Source organism: Hyla sarda, chromosome 8 (genome assembly GCF_029499605.1).
Source record: "Hyla sarda isolate aHylSar1 chromosome 8, aHylSar1.hap1, whole genome shotgun sequence".
Taxonomy (NCBI): Eukaryota; Metazoa; Chordata; class Amphibia; order Anura; family Hylidae; genus Hyla; species Hyla sarda.
The window spans coordinates 147,606,175-147,630,731 of NC_079196.1; the positions used below are offsets into that span (position 1 = coordinate 147,606,175).

The window sequence follows — 24,557 nt, forward strand, 5'->3', positions numbered from 1 at the left end:
TCCTGCAAAGTTTTTAGCTCTCTCATTAATTTAGTCATTTCTTCTAAAAGGGGTATTCCGGCCAAAGATACCTTATCCCCTATCCAAAGGATAGGTGATAAGTCTGATCGCGGGGGACCCGCCGCTGGGACCCCCACGATCTCCGTGCAGAACCCATATTCTACGACTGGAAACTTGACGTCACTGCACGCCCCCTCGTGATGTCACGCCATGCCCCCTCCATTCATGTCTATGTGACAGAAACAGAGGTTTCCGAGACTGGAGTAGCAGCCTTGCATAGAATGCAGGTGATGCACAAAGATTGTGGGGGTCACAGAGCCGGACCCTCCATGATCAGACATCTTATCCCCTCTTCTTCTACCCCCCCACCCAATTAAAAAATGTATGTTTAACCCCTTAGCGCATATGGACATTTATGAACGTCCATATGCGCGTCCCCATATATAATGCCTTGTGAGCGCGCATCAAACCCGGTGAGTCTCGGTTGCTATAAGCAATCGGGACCCACGCTAATGCCGGACATGGCCGATCGGGCTGATGTTCGGCATTAACTCTTTAGACGCGGCGATCAAAGTTGATCGCCGCATCTAAAAGTGAAAGTAGAAGCATCCCAGCTGCTCAGTCGGGCTGATCGGGACCATCACGATAAAATCGTGATGTCCCGATCAGCTAGGATGCAGCAGAAGGTCCCCTCACCTGTCTCCTGCGTGTCCAAAAGGCAATTGATTGCTCCAAGCCTGAAATCAAGGCATGAGCAATCAACCGCCGATAACACTGATCCCTGCCATTGAATGCAATGGCAGTGTTCAGTGTATTGAATCAATGTACTGCATGTTATAGCCCCCTATGGGGGTTATAACATTGCAAAAAAAAAGGAAAAAAAAAAGTTAATGAAGATCATTTAACCCCTTCCCTAATAAAAGTTTAAATCACCCCCCTTTTCCCATAAAAAAAAAAGAAACTAAATAAAAATAAACATATGTGGTATTGGCGAACTTTAAAAATATATCATTAATTAAACCGCATGGTCAATGGCGTATGCGGAAAAAAAATTCCAAAGTCCAAAGTAGCATATTTTTGGTCACTTTTTATACCATAAAAAAATTAATAAAAAGCAATCAAAAAGTCTGATCAAAACAAATATGGTGCCGCTAAAAACTTCAGATCATAGCGCAAAAAATGAGCCCTCATACCACCCCGTACGTGGAAAAATAAAAAAGTTATAGGGGTCAAAAGAAGACAATTTTAAACATATACATTTTCCTGCATGTAGTTATGATTTTTCAGAAGTACGAGAAAATCAAGCCTATATAAGTAGGGTATCATTTTAACTGTATGGACCTACAGAATAATGATAAGGTGTCATTTTTTACCAAAAGGTGTACTGCGTAGAAACGGAAGCCCCAAAAAGTAACAAAATTGCATTTTTTCTTCCATTTTGTCGCACAATGATTTTTTTTCCGTTTTGCTGTAGATTTTGGGGTAAAATGACTAATGTCATTACAAAGTAGAATTGGTGGCGCAAAAATAAGCCATCATATGGATTTTTTGGTGCAAAATTTAAAGGATTATGATTTTTAAAAGGTAAGGAAGAAAAAGAAAGTGCAAAAAACAGAAAAACGCTCCGTCTTTAAGTTAACACTATTTTCATTCTCCCCCATAATACTAAGCCAGTGAGAATTTATTTTATATCCAATGTCATTTTAGCAACGTCAAATTTTTGTTTAACGCCCCCTCCCATAGACATGAATGGAGGGGGGGGGGGTGTGGCGATACGTCACGTCTCCAGTCCAGGAAATGTTTCTGAGACTGGAGCAGCAGCCTGGCACAGAATGCTGCGTGCTGCACGGAGATTGCGGGGTTCCATCTTGTGAGCAGACATCTTATCCCCTATCCTTTGGATAGGGAATAAGAGGTTTATGGGCAGAATATACCTTTAAGTCTTTGACTCCACCCATGTATATTACATGTAATCACCCTAATTAAGGCCAACATTTATTACACTCTATATGCATTCTCCTTCAAATAATATCCCAAACCATACAGTTAGCAAGGGTCAGTTTGTTAAAGGAAACAGTCGGCAATACAGAGTCATAAAAAATGTTTCTAAAATACTTTCTCCCAACTTATAGTGTGCATTAGTGGGTGGGGGCTTATCCGAATACAAAGAATTAAGCATGAAAAAAGGAGCTTCAACTCAATTCATTACCCAACCCTTCCAGGGCAAGCAGCAGATGGTCTCTTAGTGCCAAATTTCTGGTTGCAGCAGGAGATGTGTTCCCAGCGGCTATGTATTCCCTTGTCCAATCTCAGAAGCTTTCAAAGAAGCCTGCCTCCGCACCTCCAACTTTCAGGCTTTTAGATCTGCTGCCCTGACCTCCTGGAGCCTCTCACCCTCCAATAAGTTCCTTCTAAAATGCAGGTGGCAGCACTTTCCATCCACAGCACCAGTCGCTCTCCAACTGATGCACCAACTGTTTGCACTATTGTGCTGAGCTAGCGAAAAAGGGGTGTGGCCACTGGGAAAGGGGCATGTTCTCTGAAAAGAGGCGTGGTCCCGGCATTTTCACAAAAAAACTATATATTTACTAAGGTTTCCACATAAAATGTAGTGGATTTGAGCTGAGGAAAACCAGACAACCAGACAGATTAGGGCATGTGTAAAAAAATCAAAGTGTAGGGAAAGTGGAAAATGTAGGGGAACCTTAGTAAATACCGTGGAAAATAAGTTGTAGGGAATTAAAACCCACAAAGAAAACTACACAACACTCTTAGTAAATAAGGGCCAGTGACGATCATTTTTATTTTTTTCTTTAGCAGTTGTTGTTGCATCCTTATATTCTAGTGATTATTTTACAGCACGCTGCCCTTTTTTCGATTTCAGTGTATAGCTTATGGTAAAAAGAAGGCTTCCATTGCAAAATACAGCTGGTCCTGCAAAAACCAAGCCATCATATGGCTCTGTAGATGGAAAAAAAAAAAGTCATGGCTTCTGGGAAAAAAATTAAAAAGCAAAAAGGAATTGGCCTGGTGCATAAGGGGTTAATAATTTCCTCTAGTAAAGAAAAGAAAGGCACTTACCCTTCATGACAACAGGGTGTTGGCACAACTTTTTGTATTTGCAGTCATATTTGACTGGCGCCTACCATTTTTTTTTTTTTATCTTTAGTCTATGTTATTATCACATTATTTTCCAACCCTGTATACATTGGCAACCTCTCAAAGAAGTTAGCAAAATATACTGCAGTGTATTCCCAACTGGCCGATTGCGTTAACAGTAAATGACTTAACATAAGGGGAGATTTATCATTGGATTCCAAGTTGTTTCATGGCAAAATTTTTGTACAGTTTTTTTTTTGTGCAAATATTTTGCCCCTTTTCATTTAAAATTTTGCATTTTAAAATCTGAATGTTATCAAATTAATCATTTCTGACATTGCAGTAGCTATTTACCATGTGCGCCTTTTTGAAAAAAAGCGCAAAAAAGGCACAAACCCGAAAAAAAAAAAAAAATGCAAACCAGGTCAAACTAAGCTTAACCTGTCAAGGAAACAGGGTGTACAGGTATGCCCTGATGTTCCGGTACTTAAAGGGTCACTCTCATTAAAACTACATTTTTGCTATTGCACTCCTTATGGTAAATAAAAAACATTTCTAATATACTTTGTTTAAAAAAAATGAAGTTTTCTATGTTTTATTTGTGCTTAAAAAAGCTTAAGAGCACAATTCCCCCCCCCCCCCCCCCCCCCATCTCATACACAGATTTTAAACTGAAGTCTAAACACAGAAAGTGCAGCCTGGAGTGCTGAGGGGGGGTTGATGTCGGGCACTGTCGATCGGGCCGATGCCCGGCATTAACCATTTAGACGCCACAATCAAAATTTATTCTGGCGTCTAAAATGAAAGTCATGAGAAGTGTAAAAAAAAATTAAAAATAAAAGTGAATTAACCCCTTCCCTATTAAAAGTTGAAATCACCCCCCTTTTCCCATTTTTTAAATAAAATAATGTAAAAAAGAATAAAAATAATCATATGTGGTACTGCCACGTGCGTAAATGTCCGAACTATTAAAGTATAAAGGTTAGCTAAACCACACGGTCGATGGCGTACACGTAAAAAAACATACCAAAGTCCAATTGTGCATTTTTGGTCACTTCATATACCATAAAAATATCAAAAGCGATCAAAAAGTCCCATCAAAGACAAAAAAATTAGCCCTGTACGCTGAGAAATAAAGTTGTAGGGGTCAGAATATCACAATTTTTAACATACTAATTAAAATAATACTAAAAATAAAATAAAACCTACATGAATTGGGTATCCTTGTAACTGTATGGACCTACAGAATAAAGATACGGTGTCATTTTTACCGACAATTGCACTGTGTAGAAACTGAAGCCCCTCAATGTCACCTCACAAATATATATATATATTTTTTTTTGTTTGTTTGTTTTACGGTAGATTTTGTTATTAAATGACTTATGTAATTAAAAAGTACAATTAGTGGCTCAAAAAATAAGCCCTTATATGGGTCTGTAGCTGAAAAATTTTAAGCGGTATGCTTTTTAGAAGAAGGAGGAGGAAAAAACAAAAGTGCAAAAACGAAAATTGGCCTGGTCCTTAACCCCTTAAGGACCCTTGACATATGCGTACGTCATGATACCCTGGTACTTAAGCATACATGACGTATGCGTACATCATGGAGAATTCAGGCCCCTGCCGCACGCCGGGCGGGAATCCGACCGTGATGCCTGCTGAAATCGTTCAGCAGGCATCCCATGCAAATGCCCAGGGGGGTCATCAGACCCCCCATGTCGGCGATCGCGGCAAATCGCAAGTGAATTCACACTTGCAATTTGCGCGATTCCGGGTCTATGGTGACCCGGAATATAAGGGGGATCGCGGTTGTCTAAGACACCCACAATCCCCCTGAAGCGATAGGAGTGAGGTGGCACGGGTGCCACCCCTCCTATCCCTGCTATTGGTGGTCTAGATGCGACCACCAATAGCAGATCGGGGGCGGGGGGGGGGGAACTTTCGTTTTTCCCATCCTGCCCACTCACAATAGGTGGGGCAGGGCGGGGAAATGACGGGGACTGGCGACGAAGATCAGACAGCTGCTTGGGCATGCTGGAATATGCAGTTTTGCAACAGCTGGAGGGCTACAGTTTGAGACCACTATATAGTGGTCCCTAAACTGTAGCCCTCCAGATCTTGCAAAACTACAACTCCTAGCATGCCCAAACAACTGTTTGCTGTCTGGGCATGCTGGGATTTTTAGTTTTGCAACAGCTGGAGGACCACAGTTTGGAGATCCCTTTGCAGTGTTCTCAAACTGTAGCCCTCCAGATGTTCTCGGCATGCTGGAAGTTGTAGTTACGTACCTCCAGCTATTGCATAACTACATCTCCCAGCATGCCCTTCGGCGATCAGTACATGCTGGAAGTTGTAGTTTTGCAACAGCTGGAGGCACACTGGTTGGAAAATACTGAGTTAGGTAACCGAACCTAACTGAAGGTTTTCCAACCAGTGTGTCTCCAGCTGTTGCCAAAGTAAAACTCCCAGCATGCATGGTCTGTCAGTACATGCTGGGAGTTGTAGTTTTGAAACATATACACCGCTTACACTGTACCCCCCCCCCCCCCCCCCAATAAAAATGAAAAACGTATTGTATGGCAGTGTTTCTAAAACGGAGACTCCAGCTGTTGCAAAACAACAACTCCCAGCATTTCCAGACAGCCACTGACTGTCCAGACATGCTGGGAATTTAGCAACAGCTGGAGGCACCCTATTTGGGAATCACTGGCGTAGAATACCCCTATGTCCACCCCTATGCAATCCCTAATTTAGTCCTCAAATGCGCATGGAGCTCTCTCACTTCGGAGCCCTGTCGTATTTCAAGGAAACAATTTAGGGCCACATATGGGGTATTTTCGTACCCGGGAGAAATTGCACTACAAATTTTAAGGGGATTTTTCTACTTTTACCCCTTATGAAAAGGAAAATTTGGGGGCTACACCAGCTTGTTAGTGTAAAAAAAAAAAAAATGTTATACTAAAATGCTGGCGTTGCCCCATACTTTTTATTTTCACAAGCGTTAAAAGGAAAAAAAGACCCCCAAAATTTGTAACGCAATTTCTGCTGAGTACAGAAATACCCCATATGTGGGCGTAAAATGCTCTGCGGGTGCTCAACAAGGCTCAGGCGTGAGAGCGCACCATGTACATTTGAGGCCTAAATTGGTGATTTGCACAGGGGTGGCCGATTTTACAGCGGTTCTAACATAAACACAAAAAAATAAATACCCACATGTGATCCCATTTTGGAAACTACACCCCTCACATAATGTAATAAGGGGTACAGTGAGCATTTACGCCCCCACAGGTGTCTGACAGATTTTTGGAACAGTGGTCCGTGAAAATGAAAAATGTAATTTTTCATTTGCACAGCCCATTGTTCCAAAGATCTGTCAAACGCCAGTGGGGTGTAAATACTCACTGCACCCTTATTAAATTCTGTGAGGGGTGTAGTTTCCAAAATAGGGTCACATGTGGGGGGGTCCACTGTTCTGGCACCACGGGGGCTTTGTAAACGCACATGGCCCCTGACAAACAATTTTTTTTCCAAAAGCTCAATGGCGCTCCTTCTCTTCTGAGCATTGTAGTGCTCCAGCAGAGCACTTGACGTTCACACATGGGGTATTTCCATACTCAGAAGAGATGGGGTTTCAATTTTTGGGGGGCAATTTGTCCTATTACCCCTTGTAAAAATTTTAATTTTGAGGGAAACTAGCATTTTAGTGTAAGAAAAAAATAAATTATTTACACATCCAACTTTCCGAAAAAGTCGTCAAACACCTGTGGGGTGTTAAGGCTCACTGGACCCCTTGTTACGTGCCATGAGGGTGTAGTTTCCAAAATAGTATGCCAGGTGAGTTTTCTCTGCTATCCTGGAACCATAGTGGCTTCCTACATGGGACATGCCCCCCAAAAACCATTTCAGCAAATTTTGCTTTTCAAAAGCTAAATGTGACTCCTTCTCTTCTGAGCATTGTAGTTTGCCCGCAAAGCATTTTACGTCCTAACATGGGGTATTTCCATACTCAGAAGAGATGGGGTTACAAATTTTGGGGGTCATTTTGTCCTATTATCCCTTGTAAAAAAAATTAATTTGAGGGAAAACTAGCATTTTTGTGAAAAAAATAAAATCATTTTCACATCCAACTTTAACGAAAAGTCGTCAAACACCTGTGGGGTGTTAAGACTCACTGGACCCCTTGTTACGTGCCTTGAGGGGTATATTTTCAAAAATAGTATGCCATGTGTTTCTTTTTTTTTTGCTGTTCTGGCACCATAGGGGCTTTCTAAATGCAACATGCCCCCCCAAAAACTATTTCAGAAAAACTCACTCCAAAATCCCACTGTCGCTCCTTCCCTTCTGAGCCCTCTAGTGCACCCGCCAAACACTTGACATACACATGAGGTATTTTCGAGAGAAATTGGGTTACACATTTTAGGAAGATTTCTCTCTTTTACCCCTTGTAAAAATTCAATAACTGGGTCTACAAGAACATGCCAGTGTAAGAAATGAAGAGTTTGAATTTACGCCTTCAATTTGCTGCTATTCCTGTGAAACACCACAAAGGGTTAACAAACCTTTTGAATCTCATTTTGAATACTTTGAGGGGTGCAGTTTTTATATTGGGGTCATTTGTGGGGTATTTCTAATAAGAAGGCCCCTCAAATCCACTTCAAAAAGAACTGGTCCCTGAAAAATTTTGATTTTGAAAATGTTGTCAAAAATTGGTGCTATACTTTGAAGCCCTTCGATGTCTTCCAAAAGTAAAAACATGTCAACTTTATGATGGAAACATAAAGTAGACATATTGTATATGTGAATCAATATATAATTTATTTGGAATATCCATTTTTCTTATAAGAAGAGAGCTTCAAAGTAAAAAAACAAATGCAAAATTTTCATTTTGGAATTTTTCACCAAGAAATGATGCAAGTATCGACAAAATTTTACCACTATCATAAAGTAGAATATGTCACGAAAAACCAACCTCGGAATCAGAATGAAAGGTAAAAGCATCCCAGAGTTATTAATGTTTAAAGTGACAGTGGTCAGATGTGCAAAAAATGGCTGTGTCCTACAGTGAAAATTGGCTGGGTCCTTAAGGGGTTAAAGGGGTACTTTTTTTTTTTAAATCAACTGGTGCCAGAAGTTGCTCTTCTTGCCACTCTGCCGTCTAACTGAGTTCAGTCAGCGGTCAGAGCTGCAAGAAGGAGCCAGGGACTCCCCTCCCCCCCCACCCCTTATGCCTGATCGGAGCCCCTCAGAGAAGAAGAAGCCACCTTAGAGAAGGGACAATCCAGAAAAGGGAAAGGTAGGAGTGAAAAAAGTTAGAGGTTAAAAAAAAAAAATCCTCTCCCCCAACCCATTAATAGGTCCCCAATGATCTGCTGCAGTTATTTCAGCGTGATCCGGGCCCTATCAGGGGTTCAGGGCGCTGCGATTTGCTCCCCTTTTTCTTCGGCTGCAGCTGTTTCCCCCCCCCCCTTTTATAACTGTGTGATTTCTGATCCCCCCCACCCCGAAAATAACTTCCCAAAGTGCAGGACAGTCCTCAGGCAGCAGCAGCCGAGAGGCAGGCCGGCGTGCGAGGCCAGGGAGCCAATGCGCACATCCTCTGTCCTCTCAGCGCCCACTCCCGCCTGTCTGACAGGCAGGGAGTGAGTGAGCGCAGGCTGATTGGCTGACTGAATTAGGACCGATTGCCCTGCCGGCATCGGTCTTAATTCAGTCATGACATCACGGCAGTCTGCAGCCGGCCACTAGAAGGGATACCCCCTAGTGGCCATTTTTTAAATATAAAATAAACTATTTTAAAGGGGTACTCCGCTGCCCTGCTTCGGAAGCTCTGCTACCCAGCGTCCGGAAGTTTATTGTTCCAAACGCTGCGTGCGGGCTTCAGTGTTCAGGGCCGCCCCTCATGACATCAAGCCCGCCCCCTCAACGAATGTCTATGGGAAGGGGGCGTGGCGGCCGTCACCATCGATTTGGAAAATTTTGTGAATAATTGGAAAATTGCTGCTATACTTTGAAGCCCTCTGATGTCTTCTAAAAGCAAAAAAAATTCAACTTTATGATGCAAACATAAAGTAGACATATTGTATATGTGAATCAATATAGAATTTATTTGGAATATCTATTTTCCTTTCAAGCAGAGAGCTTCAAAGTAAAAAAAAAATGCTAAATTTTAAATTTTGTCATCAAATTTTGGAATTTTTCATCAAGAAATAATGCAAGTATCGACAAAATTTTACCACTAACATAAAGTAAAATATGTCACGAAATAACACTCTTGGAATCAGAATGAAAGGTAAAAGTATCCCAGAGTTATTAAGGATTAAAGTGACAGTGGTCAGATGTGCAAAAAATGGCCGGGACCTACACTGAAAATTGGCTGGGTCCTTAAGGGGTTAAAGTGAAAATGGGCTTGGTCCTCAGGCTGCAATTTTTTTTTTTTTTTTTTGGGGGGGAACGCCATGAAAAATGCCAATTCTGCCGCATGGTGTTTTTTCAGCCAAAAAACGCTGCAGCTAGATGTTAGCTGTAAGTCCATGAGAAATAGCAAAATTATTTTTCCACTTGGCGTTATTCAGTTTGGCGTTTTTTCACTCTTTTTTTGGCATTTTCAGCTGCTTAGCGGTTTTGCAAAATCGCAGCATGTTGAGCTTTTGGCATTTTCTTTCCCCTGAATTTGTGGTGTTTTTCTCCCATAGAAGTCTATGGGAGTAAAAAAAAAAAAAAAAAAAAAATCGCCAAGAAAAATGCCATGTGGGTTTTAACTTTGATGTTTATTCAGGCGTTTTTTATTCTCTTTTGGTCTTTAGCCATCCAAAAAAGTGATGGAGATACTTTTTTTTTTAAATAAAATTTTGAAAGGTACCATAAAAAAAAAAAATAATAATTTTTCCATCACTACTGTATTTAGCAAAATTTTTATTTTTTTAACAACAACATTCTTATTAATTTTTAAACAGGGATCAATTTATGTGTGCGGGCAGGGCACTAAAAATATAGCCAACAATAAAAAAAAAAAAAAAATGTAGTGTGTGCGCTTTTTAATTTTTCTTTATTTTATAGGTGGTACTACTACTCCCAACATGGAACACACACTGTTCCATGATGGGAGTAGTAGTACCTGTACTAATTGATAGATCACCCCGGGTCAGTTGCGATCCTTCTGTATAATTTATAGATGTGGCCGGCCGCTCTTCTATGGTCCCTTGCACTGCCGTATATATACAAACCTATTCATATTTCCCACAGAGAGCTGTGATTGGCCAGATCGGTCCAGCCAATCACAACTCTCTGTGGCAACTATGAATAGGTGCATATATACATCAGTGCATGGGACCATAGAAGAGTGGCCGCCCGCATCTACACATTATACAGGAGGATCACAGCGGATGTCAGGAGTGACTTCCCCTGTGATTTTTCCTTAACTGCAGGTACTACTATTCCCATCATGAAGCAGAGTGTGCTCCATCAAGGGAATAGTAGTACCTGCAGATCACAGTGGGTATCACTCCTGACATTCGCTATGATCATCCTTTCTATTGCAGAGATGCAGCTTTCTCCTGCTCTCCGCATCTTTGTACTATACTCCGGCCAGAGATCGTATATACTCGAGTATAAGCAGACCCGAGTATAAGCCGAGGCCCCTAATTTCACCCCAAAAACCCAGGAAAAGTTATTGACTCGAGTATAAGTCTAGGGTGGGAAATACATCATCCCCCCCCTGTCATCATCCAGACCCCCGTCATTAACATCCTAATCATCATCATCGCCTGTCATCATCCAGACCCTCATCATCATCACCTGTCATCATCCCCTTGTCATCATCCCACACCCCCCCCCCTTCATCATCCCCTTGTAATCATCCCACACACCCCCCCCCCTTCATCATCCCCTTGTAATCATCCCACACCCCCCCTTCATCATCCCCTTGTAATCATCCCACACCCCCCCCTTCATCATCCCCTTGTAATCATCCCACATCCCCCCCCTTCATCATCCTCTTGTCATCATCCGCCCTCAGTGGTTTTCAACCTGCAGACCTCCAGAGGTTTCAAAACTACAACTCCCAGCAAGCCCGGGCAGCCATCGGCTGTCCGGGCTTGCTGGGAGTTGTAGTTTTGAAACCTCCGGAGGTCCGCAGGTTGAAGACCACTGCGGCCTTCGACATCATCCAGCCCCCTCTCACCCCCTTTAGTTCTGTACAGTACTCGCCTCCGCTTGGCGCTGGTCCGGTGCTGCAGGACTGTCAGGTGGGGAGGTCGTCCGGTGGGATAGTGGTTCCGGGCTGCTATCTTCACCGGGGGCGCCTCTTCTCTGCGGTGCTGGCCCGGAATAGAGGTGTTGCCTGTACGATGACGCAGAAGTACGTTGGTAATGAACGTACCTCTGCGTCGTCGTCAAGGCAACGTGACTATTCTGGGGCCGGGCCCGAAGCGCTTAGAAGAGGCCTCCCCGGTGAAGATAGCAGCCCGGAACCACTATCCCACCGGACGACCTCCTCACCGGACAGCCCTGCAGCACCGGACCAGCGCCGAGCGGAGGCGAGTACTGTACAGAACTAAAGGGGGTGAGAGGGGGCTGGATGATGTCGAAGGCCGCAGTGGTCTTCAACCTGCGGACCTCCGGAGGTTTCAAAACTACAACTCCCAGCAAGCCCGGACAGCCGATGGCTGCCCGGGCTTGCTGGGAGTTGTAGTTTTGAAACCTCTGGAGGTCCGCAGGTTGAAGACCACTGCGGGTGGAGAATTCACTCGAGTATAAGCCGAGGGGGGAGTTTTCAGCACGAAAAATCGTGCTGAAAAACTCGGCTTATACTCGAGTATATACGGTAATAGAACATCACTCATTCATATTTCCCGCTGAGAGCTGTGATTGGCTGCAACCATCCTGCCAATCCCCACTCTGGTTGGAAAATATGAATGAGTGATGTTCTATTCACATCACTGGCCAGAGTACAGAGCAGAGATGTGAGCGCTGTATAGAGATGCTCCGCATCTCTGCTATATTATGAACGATCGCATCGGGTGTCAGGACACCCGGCGCGATATTTCTATTAGTACAGGTACTGCTACTCCCATCATGGAACAGTCTTTTCCATGCAGGGAGTAGTAGTACTACCTAAAAAATGTTTTAAAAAAATGTGAAAAAAAAAAAAGTGAAAAACACATACACATTTTATTTAAAAAAAATTATGAAAAGTTTTTTTTTTTTTTGGGGTTCCAACACTTTTTTTTTTTAAATGCCAAAAGGGGCCAAAATTGCAATTTCAACCCAAATGCAAAAACGCCAGAAAATACGTCAGACGCAGGAAATTGCACTGGCATTTTCTGCCGTTTTTTTTCAGTGAATAACACGCTGGGGGAAAAAAAAAAAGTAGAATTCCAGTCTTAAGAGGTTAAAAAAGTGTCATGCAACAGCAATGTTTTCTTTCATAAGTAGAGGTAACTGAGCATTTGTGGAATAGCCTTATAATAGTATATTATAAAACCTAACTTTAATTGTACAATTAAATTCGGATCATCACAAAAATAACAAATAGAATAATTTTGTTGGCCTTTGACTTTGAAAAAAAAAATAAAATAACACCTATCTATGGACAACTGCATCATCTACTCTGGACAGTTTGACACAGTGAGAGGTGTCAGCAAAGAGCGAAAGTTGTGACATGTTTATTCCTTTTTGAATCCCATGATGTGACAAAGCAGCAACATTCACTCATGCACCTTTTTGGTGCAGTTTGTGTGCCTTTTTTTCAAAGCATACGCTTCTTTGATTCCATTTTGTCAGTGGCATGCTCTCATTACAAGTCATGTAATTCAAGGATTTTTATTAATAAATATGAATTATAAAAAAAAAAAAAATGCAATAGCTACAGCATGTTGTGTTTTAAAAGGCTGTCACTGAGTCACATTAAGTGAGAAAAAAAAAAAACGCCAAACAAATAAGCATTGTACGTAAAGTTTTTGATGTTTTGACCTTCAGCTAATATCTGGCCGCAGCATTCATCATGGAATTTTTTCTGCATTGATCGTGGTATAGAGGAATTTCATTCATTTTTTCACACAGATGTTATTATAAGGTCTAAAACGCTTTAAACATTTTTTGTATGTTTATGAAGTGGTTAGCCTTTTTTTTTCTCAGCATACTCTGGGTTTGGCTTTTTTTGGGGGGGCAGTTGTCGGGGGGGGGGTCATCATTTATTATCTACTCTCTGTGCATGTGTGGGACAAACTCATCAAATGTCGCACAACACTTGATAAATTTGTCACATGGCCAAATAACACTGCCAGCTTAGATACTTTTGTGGGGCCAATGGGAGTTAGTTTGCTTTTGTGTTTAAAAGAGGCCAGAAATTTGCTACTTCTTGCAAAAAAGTGCACTTGTCTAAAGCAGTTCACAAATGTTCCAAATTAAAAGTTGCAGAAAAGTCGCACAGAAACGTTGCGACAATAAATCACCGACTACTGCAAAATCAAAACATGTCTTACTACATTCAAGTTGTTTTCTTGAAATAATGTTAAGTAGATGCACAAAAAATGTTTGACTTTTTCACACAAAAATTGTGACAATTTACCATAAAAACAAGTTAAAATCACGACAAATTACCCCCAAAGATTTTAAAATGTGTGATGAGAACCCCTAAGGGTAAATTCTCATGTGGCAGAATTGTTACAGAAATTCATCTGAGAAAGATTTTCTGAAACTAAATTTCAGTCGCAGTCATTTTTGCTGCAAATCTGCCCTGTGAGAATTCACCCTAAAGTTTACCTGTTGTGCTGCTACTGAATTCAGAATGCTGCTCTCCTGTGCAGGTATTGCTGACTTTCTTGTCTATGACTAATCTACAGAAATCACTGGTATTTGTACAGGAGTGTAATGTTGGACTTTGGACTAAAGCAGAAAACAATACATGTGATAGACCAGTCCAGTCTGTATGTACAGTTATAATTTGCTCTAGACTATTACCATTAAAACTCAATTATCTATAGTAGTTTTTAATGTGAAGTTGGGCACTTTCTTTTCAGCAGCAAGGGTGCGGCAGGGCTCCCTGTGCCCTGTTTTTTTTTTTTGTTTTTTTTTGGTTACTATACTTCGCTCTTTTAAAAACGTATGTTAGTGCCGATAGCCTGTAAGCTTTTAAAAGCCAGTTGTGACAGTTACTTACAGTGTCATGTGACCAGGGTCACAGATGAGGAAGCACTCCTGACACAGCAGCACATTCCATAAACTTTTTGGTGGGTCATAAAAACAGAAGTCCTAAGCCAATGCCATTCAGGCAGCAGTGCCAGTGCAACAGTGAGAACAGCCTGTGCAGCAGGAAAGAATCTACTGTACAAGACTGCCTGTCTGCCCTCTGTGCCCCAATGTCACTGTATCTGTTTGTCCCCAACACAAACTCTGCTCCTTCTCACTCCCCTTGCTCCAACAGAACCCCAGTTGTGTTTAGTATTCCATGTGTCTGTCCCACACTCAGAGTCCGTGGGACCTCCTGACCCCTTACCCCTGCTTCTGTTCCCTCTAAGAGTCCCTGACAGCTTTTGTCAACCCTCCTATAAAAGAGCTCTGGCAAATTGCTTCTGTGCCTGCTCCCTAATAAAGCATCTGACCTTACTCAGAGCTCTTGCTAAATTCACTGACACCTAGATATACCCTCTGCTTCTGTCCCCTGCCACCTCACAGAGATTCTATCACTTTCTGATCCCTCTTCACCCTGCTATGGCCGGTAAATGCACCCACCCTCAGCTGCAGATTCTGATGCTTGTACCTAGAGACAAAGAAGACTCAAGAATAAAAAGTTAGGAGAGAAGGTGTCCCATATGGTGTCAGAGTTGTTTAATTTTTTTGAGCCTTATTTTTGGTTTATTGTGAGTTTTGCACTGTGATCTATTTAATTTGGGAGTCTGACTATTTTTGAGTTGCCAACACTATAGTCACAGTAGCCATCATACTGTTCTCGGCCAAATGGAAAAGGTGTCACTTGCGAGTCCCTGGACTTAACTGTGCTGTACAAATATAATAAAATTCCACAACACCCTGTAGGCAACTTAAATTCAAAGCATTACACATGGTCTACTTTAGTGCTGTCTTTTTACCTATCACTAGTATTGACCACAGTGGTATGAACTTAACAGAAATGTATTAACTGACCTGTAATCACTTAAAGGGGCACTCTAGGTTTTCTCTGCATTCATATCGGCATTATTATCAGAAAATAACGATGCTTAAAGTGAAAATGACCACCGATTCAAACGCACTAAATCGAATATACAGGGTTAGGGTGTGTTCACACGTGCGTATCTTCTGCTGCAGATCTGGTTCAGCAGATTTTGCAGCCCATTGACTTCAATTGGTAGCAAAATCAGCTGCAGAAAATATGCATGTGTGAACGTACCCTTATAGTGAGAATGAACTGGATTAAATTGAGATATAACTTCCTAGGAGATAAACACGTTATTAGCTCGTGTCGCTAATAGGCTGTTCCCCGCCTTTGCGCAATGGAGGCGCAAAGCCGGCGATTAATATATTAGCAATGCCAGCTAAAAATGGGTATATCTACATAACCAGACTGCGGATCCGGGTAAGTTATATCTCATTTTAATTCATTCACACTATTGTCCTGTGTATTGGGTTTAGGGTGGGTAAAGCGGTTGTTAATTTCGCTTTAATGTGTCAAAGGAAGTGGTACGTCCTGCATTAGATAACATCATCACCTAGTAGATTACTTTATGCAGTTCACATACCTCTTCCCTTCCAACCCAGCTCCATTTGTATAGTGCTGCTATCTCTACGGCACCAGGATATATAGAAGTTATACATCTACCTTGAGGCTGTGTTCATTTGTTTCCTATTTGCATTGTTACTTCTGCATTTTTGCCTTGATTTTCCAAAATCGCTGAGAAATTTCCCTATTTTACTTCAATTGCACAAAACACTGTAGAAATGCATCATTTTTACCACATTTTAAAAAAAGTCTTCTGTAAAAACACAGAAAAAAATGCATAACAAAATGCGATAAAAACACAAAATGTGAACACAGCCAGAGGACTAAAAGTGTTCATAAAACACACTTCAGTTATTTTAGGATAAATCAATTACTAATCATGGAAATATTTCTCTACAAAACACACTATGAATAAGAAAGCTCATAAAAACTGCACATATTGGGGGAGATTTATCAAAACCTGTGCAGAGGAAAACTTGCCCAGTTGCCCATAGCAACCAATCAGATTGCTTCTTTCATTTTTCACAGGCCTTCATAAAAATGAAAGCAGCAAGCTGATTGGTTGCTATGGGCAACTGGGCAATTTTTCCTCTGCACAGGTTTTGATAAATCTCCCCCATTGTGAACTGACCTCAACAATATTTTAGAAACTTTACCCCTTAACGGACTCAGCCTATTTTGGCCTTTCTTGATCATTCTTAGGAGCTGAGCAAAAGGAAGGAATAACAATATCCCGTCAACTTTATGATACTTGCATCATTTCTTAGTGAAAAATTCAAAAATTTCAGGAAAAATTTGAAAATTTTTCATTTTTGTATCTTTGAAGCACCCTGCTTGTAAGGAAAAGGGACATGTCAAATTAATTACATATTGATTTCCCAAATACAATATGTCTACTTTATGTTTGCATCATAAAGTTGACATGTTTTAACTTTTTGAAGACCTCAGAGGGCTTCAAAAGTATAGCAGCAATTTTCCAATTTTTCCAGAAAATTTCAAAATCAGAATTTTTCAGGGACCAGTTAGGTTTAGAAGTGAATTTGAGGGTTTTTATGTTGGAAATTCCCTATAATGGACCCCATTATGAAAACTACACCACTCAAAGTATTCAAAATGACATTCAAAAAGTTTGTTAACCCTTTAGGTGTTTCACTGGAATAGAAGCAAAATGGAGGAGAAACTTGTAATTTTCTCTCGAGTAAGGAAATACCTCATATGTGGATGTAAAGTGCTTTATGGGTGCACTAGAGGGCTCAGAAGGGAAGGAGCGACATAGGGCTTTTGGAGAGCGAATTTTGCTGAAATGGTTTTTGGGGGGCATGTCGCATTTAGGAAGCCCCCATGATGCCAGAACAGTAAAAAAAAAATCATGACATACAGTTTTGGAAACTACACCCCTCCGTGTAGAGGAGTCCAGCAGGGGTTCTAGAGTGACGTTCATGTCAGCCCCTATGATAATAGGACCCTCCGCGAAGGCCCTCAATCTCTCCAATGTACCCAACAGCCAGGGAATCTGTTTTTTGTTTGGTGCGTATAAAGAGGCTAAGGTGTATGTCACGGCTCCGACCTTACCCTTGATAAACAGCGCCCTCCCGTCAGCTGAGTCGTAAGAGTCGAGGAGTTGGAAGGGGACCTCCCTCTGCAGTGCAATAGATACCCCTCTGGAGGAGGAGTTCGAGCTCCCACTATGAAACCAAAGAGAAAAGTAGTTAGAAGGTAATTTGGGAATCCTATGCTTCTGTGATACGATTCTGACAAGTCTGTGTGAGTGTCTGATTTAGCATAGCTAGAATCATGATGAATTGTATAAAGAATAGTAATGGCTCTTGTTCTTGTCTGAAACTGTATAAAAATAAGGGTTACTTAATTTCAGACTAAAGAGTTCCATATCTTATCTGCACATGAGGGGGATGGATGGTGATTGGTTTAACAGTACTGATCACATGCCACCCCTTCTGGTAAACAACTACTGGGCATGCGTGATATGTCACACTTATATAACATGTTGTGTACAAGGCGCATAACCGTAAGCGCGCACAAACAAGACTTAACCCTAACTAGTAGCACATGTGATCACCGCGTCCAATTATTGAGCATATAGGGGACTGCGCAAGGCGTGGTAAATCAGGGACAAAAACTCTGGTAACTTCCCGAATCAAGGGGATTTCCAACCACAGCGGACGCATTGTGTGATGCAGACATAGACGGGTACCTCCTACGATCGATGAGTCCCCCGATCACGGAGTGATGATACAATATCCGGTAAATGTATTGATTCTTACTTCCATGATTCATTGTTTATACTTCATTATGTTTAGATTTTAGCAAATAGGTAAATAAAATAGGTCTTATGCTTAGAAGTGTGCCTGTTTTGTATAACAGTGAGAGTTTTGAGGAGTTTCAAACTAGTTAGCAAGACATTAAATTGGCGTAGTCGGCAGTTTTCTGATATGTGATCATTACTTTTGAACGGGGATAACTTTTTCTAGGAAAGTCCTGCAATTATAATATTTTAAAAGGCAGGTATACTGATAGCGAGGTATCCCCTGTGGTAGATTCGCAAATTGGCAGTTTGCCAAAATTTACGATCATGTTTAAGAAAAAAAAAGACAAATAAAGATCTGAAAAGAAAGTGGAATTTCCCGGCTGGACAGAGGCTCCATATAATATTTTGGATCATGAATTGGCCACTCATGAGTTAGTTGAATCATGGGAAGGTAAGCTTAAGGATTGTGAACCCCTTAATGTTGTTAAAGTACTTGAGGGGATCCCTGCAGAGGCAGGTGATGTAGTTACCCTAGCTAGACGTAGCTGGGTGTTGTTGTGTGAACCCCTTAATGTTGTTAAAGTACTTGAGGGGATCCCTGCAAAGGCAGGTGATACAGTTACCCTAGCTAGACGTAGCTGGGTGTTGTTGTGTGAACCCCTTAATGGTGTTAAAGTACTTGAGGGGATCCCTGCAGAGGCAGGTGATGTAGTTACCCTAGCTAGACATGGCTGGTTGTTGTTGTGTGAACCCCTTAATGTTGTTAGAGTACTTGAGGGGATCCCTGCAAAGGCAGGTGATGTAGTTACCCTAGCTAGGCATGGCTGGGTGTTGTTGTCCGCATATCGCGGAATATACCAGACCTTACAGAAGGTTATCAGCGATCGTCTCAAGGCAGAGCAATTACTGCTCGAGTTTGAAGGACGTCGTCCGGTATTAGAGTGTAACAGTAGATTGTTATGATTTGTGAAGGGAAAAGCATGTGAAGCAGTGTGAGAAATGTAGGATGAGCAGAGCTGGAACTGCTGGAAAAGCTCTGTGTATGTAGTCATATGATGGCATTTATAGGAACACAGGGTTGATACACAAAAAAAAAACTGAATGAAATGTATTAGGAAATGCGAGAGAGCTGTGTACATTTTTTTATTCTTTTACACCCTTGGTGAGAATGTGGGCCCTGTGTGTTGTGCGTTAAGTATTTGTAAATGTCGGTATTGTTACATGTTACACGTTTCTTGTATGTCTCTTGATGTAAAGTAACACAGTTTGATACTAGACGTTCAAGGGTGATTGGCCAGAACTGGGGAAAGACAAGGAGCCAGACTCAAAGAGGTGGTGACTGGTGACATAGAGGTATGGGAGAAGTAAGGTGGGGTTTACAGGAAGCATGACAGCCTCTTCTTACTGAAAAAACTAACAGGTACAGATGGGTATGGACAGTGGAGAGATAATCTCACAGACACATTATAAATAATCAATAATAGACCCCTAACAGAGTCCACCACTCCTTTAATGAGGATGTTAACACCTAATCTACAGGTAGGAGTTGTCAAAATTTACACAATTGTTTATTGGAAAACACACTCAGATGCAGTAGCACCGTACAGAGGCACGCCTGCCTCAGCTGGTTTAGATCTACACTCTTTAGAGGTGGTTGATTCAGATTACCAAGGAGAGTTAAAGGTGATCACGATAAATTTGGGCCCAAATGATATAATCATTGGTAAAGGGGAACGTATGGCCCAATTGATTCTAATACCCATCTACCTTGCTGAATTAAAAGAGGAATCCCCACCTACCGAATTAAAGGGTTTGCTTCCACTAACACTCTAAATGTAGGGGCCAAAATATGGATACAGAATGTTCAAGGACCGCCTTCTCCTGCTGAAGTGATAGTGGTAGGGAAGGATAGAACTCTGCTGTTAATGAGACCAGGGCAGGAAAAATGGGAATATATCCTACAGGAAAAATGTTACTTACGAGAATAAGTCACACTATTTTGGGTTTATTCACAGATCAGAAACTTAATTATCATTGAAATCCTTGGTATCGTGTTGTTGGTCGCTTCTGGAAGAGAAGGAACCACGCCTGGAATTCGGGTTACCGACACAGGAAATTTAACGACACAATTGGGATGGAAAAAGGCCAACATCAAGCGGAGTCAAGATCCAATTTGATTTGGCAACTCTTAATGTTCTTACCTGTGCCAATGGTTCGGACATTACAGGCTGACCCGCTTGGGGTCAATTCCTGATCTTTGCAAATCTAAACACTGCACGATTAGACTCGGGACATATCAAAAGACTCCCTTCTACTTGTGAGAGGGTTGGACAACATGCACAAAAAACTATTATTCATGCCCACGTGATGTTCCCTTCAACTAAAAACTGTCATATGAGTCGAGTAAAAAGGGCATGGTATGATATGTTGTTGGGGGGATATGGAACTATCACAGGGACGTTAAAGGGCTTTAATATTGAAACTTTAGCAAATAGATTGCACAGTGCTGGTAATAAGATTAATGATGCCCTGACTTTGCAGGCCCGGTGGATGCCCACAATTTGGACACCATTGAGAATGCAGGTCAGAGAAGATGAAATAATGCTCAATTTAGTTAATGCTTCAAATCATTTTAATTTAGGGTTTGATAAAAAAGTAATTACATTTATAAATTGGACTATCTGTTCATTGCAAACCATTTACCAGCAACAGCAAAAGTCGACATTCCAGACGATGTTGATGACTGGGAATGAACAAGTGTGGAGGACCGTTTTCAATGTGTCAATTCCATCCACGAATTGGTTGCATTTGGAGCCTCAGAAAATGGTTTGTAATGATACAGTTTGTTCTGGTATGATAGTCATGTATAATGTCACTAAATCAAGTATTGTGTGTCAATTTGTGGTATTGCCTTTACTAGTGGGACCACCCAATCAGCAGCATTTTTGGGTCCCGCAGTTTAAAGGTCAATATGTGGATGAACAAAATAAGACTCATGATCTAACATTTTGTGATTCTACTCTAGAAGGAAAAATATGTAAGTTGCAGTCTTCTGTCTATGAACCTTGTTTATTACAGAACACTGTAAATCAATGTGAGTGGGTCGTTATGCCCATAGACTACCGGTGGATGGTAGAAATTGAACCACAGGTGGTGTGTATGGCGGAAAACATACCCGCTGTTCAAAAAAGGAAGGTGCCTTTCTCTGGATGCTTACACAACGTCTCGGTGTTAACATGGGAAAATGAAACATTTGTGTTATCACGAGACAAATTTGTGTCCGCAAATGTAAATTGGAATCCAAAATACTTAAATGTACCAAATTGGGATTTCAATTTAACTCAACTGCACAAATTGCTCAATGATTCTAATGAAGTGAAAACATTGATTACACAATTGAATAGGAGTGTGAATATGCTCAGTACTACTGTGGTGGCAGGAAAACTGGTAAAGGTGGGTTCTGCTATAGCAGATGCCACCTCCCATCATTGGTGGGATGTGTTTATGGGATGGTCGCCTTCCGCGACTCAAGCCCTGAACTTCTTTATCCATCCTCTTCTAGTGGTGATGTGCATAGTGGTCATTTTATCTGTATGGAATTGTTATATGGCCTACAGAATATGCTGTAAAAAGCAAAAGGTTGTTATGGTTTCATATGTGAACAAGAGTCATTAAGGACCGTTTGTGATACGATTCTGACAAGTCTGTGTGAGTGTCTGATTTAGCATAGCTAGAATCATGATGAATTGTATAAAGAATAGTAATGGCTCTTGTTCTTGTCTGAAACTGTATAAAAATAAGGGTTACTTAAGTTCAGACTAAAGAGTTCCATATCTTATCTGCACATGAGGAGGATGGATGGTGATTGGTTTAACAGTACTGATCACATGCCACCCCTTCTGGTAAACAACTACTGGGCATGCGTGATATGCCACACTTATATAACATGTTGTGTACAAGGCGCATAACCGTAAGCACGCACAAACAAGACTTAACCCTAACTAGTAGCACATGTGATCACCGCATCCAATTATTGAGCATAGACGGGACTGCGCAAGGCGTGGTAAATCAGGGACAAAAACTCTGGTAACTTCCCGAATCAAGGGGATTTCCAGCCACAGCGGACGCGTTGTGTGATGCAGACATAGACGGGTACCTCCTACGATCGATGAGGAGTCCCCCGATCACGGAGTGATGATACAATATCCGGTAAATGTATTGATTCTTACTTCCATGATTCATTGTTTATATTTCATTATTTTTAGATTTTAGCAAATAGGTAAATAAAATATGTCTTCTGCTTAGAAGTGTGCCTGTTTTGTATAACAGTGAGCGTTTTGAGGAGTTTCAAACTAATTAGCAAGACAGCTTCTTAAAATGTGTTTCCTGTAAGAACAATACAGACACTTTCTCTTTCTGCAATAAAGATAATACATTATGTCTCTTACACGGAGAATTAAAGCCATGTACATTGTACGTCATAAACTGGATAGTGGCCATGGCGCACAGAGTAGCAGCTGGGTGGTGTAGATGCGATCAAGGGGTTGACAAGACAGGGGAAACACGACAAAACAAGACGAGACTGGAGGCAGACATACAAGGGCCGGGGGTAGACAGAGACAAGACACCAAGGGGGGGGGGGGGGGGGGGGGAGATAAAGGGGAGGAGGAGAAGCAGAAAGGGAGAAGGATGAGAGGCTCAGATAGTGAAGAGGGGAGAAGCGGTGCACAATAGGCGATAAAGCAGCCAATGGGAGGGTAAAGCACAGAAGTGTACAGGTGAGGGGGAAATGAAGAGGAGATAGCCTTTCTACAAAGAGAAGGGGGGTGTAGAAAGTAGGGCTACGGATAAATTCCTGAACCGACGACCAAATCGACCATTATTAGAACCGTAAAACTCTAAAACAGGTAAATTTTAAGAAATACAGCCCTCAGAGTAACATATGTGCAGAACATCCCGTATGGGACAAATAGCGGACTGAGTACGATCCCACTGTAATAAGTAGCTAGCTGCAAAGAACCCAGACTGGTATGCAAAAGTAAATCAAGTTAAAGTAGATAAAATGAAATGAAATGACCCCCCCCCCCCTCCACAGCAGCCAGGAGGGGATGGCAATTGGGTCAATTTCCAGCAGCGCCCAAGCTTTATCAAGCTCATCTGGAGACCTGATGGAGATCCTTTTCCCTCCTTTCAGTATGGAAATGCCAAAGGGGAACAACCACATATAAGGTAAGTGGTGCTCCCTGAGTTTCTGCAGCAGGGGGTTAAGGAGACGTCCCTTAGCCAGCGTAGATGGAGCAATATCTTGGTAGATCTGTATCTGCGTACCTTCAAATCTCAGGTCCTCAGTTTCTCTATTGGCCCTGAGGACCGCAGCAGTATCCAGATAGCTGAGCAACCCGCAGACCAAGTCTCTGGGAGGTTCGTTCGGTTGTGGCTTAGGCTTAAGCGCCCTATGAACCCGCTCTATGACAATGGCCGCCGCTCTTTCATCTCCTAGCAAGGAGGCGAATATCTGCATGGTGACGCCATGGAGGGCTTCCGAAGCGTATGTCTCGGGTACACCTTTAATCCTCACATTTTTCCTCCGACTCCGGTTTTCCTGGTCTTCTAACATCAAGAAGGCTTTATTGAGTTGGTTCTCGTGGTGTTGGAGCTGGTGTCCAGTTGAGTCGCAGAAGGACACTGTGTCCGTCAATGCCGCCTTCAAGTGCTCTGTGCCGGAGGCCGCATGGCGGACCTCCGACTTGATATCCGCCAGCTCCTGTAGCACCGGTACGAAAGCCGCTTGGATCGCTTTAGCAACCGCTTGTTGCACAGTCTTTCTCAGAAAGGCTTTGGTTAGGTGTAGTTTCGGGTCTTCCCCACCTGAGTCCACCTGGCTACCTCAGTAGCTTTCGTCTTCGACGCCTCGTCTCTATCAGCGTCAGCGGCGGGAGCCAGCGCCATCTTGGAAGACCGCGCCGGGCTCTGCTGGGACTTCGCCCTCATGTATTTCGTCATATCCGCCTGGTTCTTGTTAGATTTTGTTGGACCAGGGGTGGCACTAGCACATTCTCGATCCGTTCTGCCCATTTTGGTGTAGAATGAGAGGCTGTATAAGGTCGGTTCAGGTCTCGGCCGTGGAGAGCAGCGCAGTTAAGCAGCCATCCAGCTCAGCGGTCAGGCTCCGCCCCCTAACTCCAATGTTTCTATATACAGGGATATATGAGGGTAATCTTATGTGCCGTGATCTGTAGTTTTTATTGGAACCATTTATTATCAGAAATTTTATTAGGAAAGGGGCTTATTCACATATATACACTCTTTTAAAAATATTTTAATCACTATTTTTCAGTCTTCATAGGGACTTATATATGGAGTCTTTTGATTGGAAACCACTGAACAGTGCTGTGTTACTGGGGGTGTTCTGCTTCTCCAGTTTATGTGGTGCATTTTATTTACTCTAATTTATGTGTCAGAAAATGCTGGAAGTTGCAT

At 42.0% G+C, this 24,557-nt stretch overlaps 1 protein-coding gene across 3 annotated transcripts in view; it reads right to left on the reverse strand.

Moving 5' to 3' along the window:
- LOC130284277 (putative methyltransferase DDB_G0268948) overlaps window positions 1-24,557 on the reverse strand; it is a 148,689-nt gene that overhangs the window by 109,165 nt on the left and 14,967 nt on the right. Inside the window, exon 2 of one of the 3 annotated variants that reach the window (XM_056534479.1) lies at window positions 17,384-17,496. The exons of the other annotated variants lie outside the window; for them this stretch is intronic. The gene's annotated coding sequence lies outside the window, so the exon portion shown is untranslated. The remainder of the gene's footprint in view (window positions 1-17,383; window positions 17,497-24,557) is intronic. 3 annotated transcript variants of the gene reach the window in all.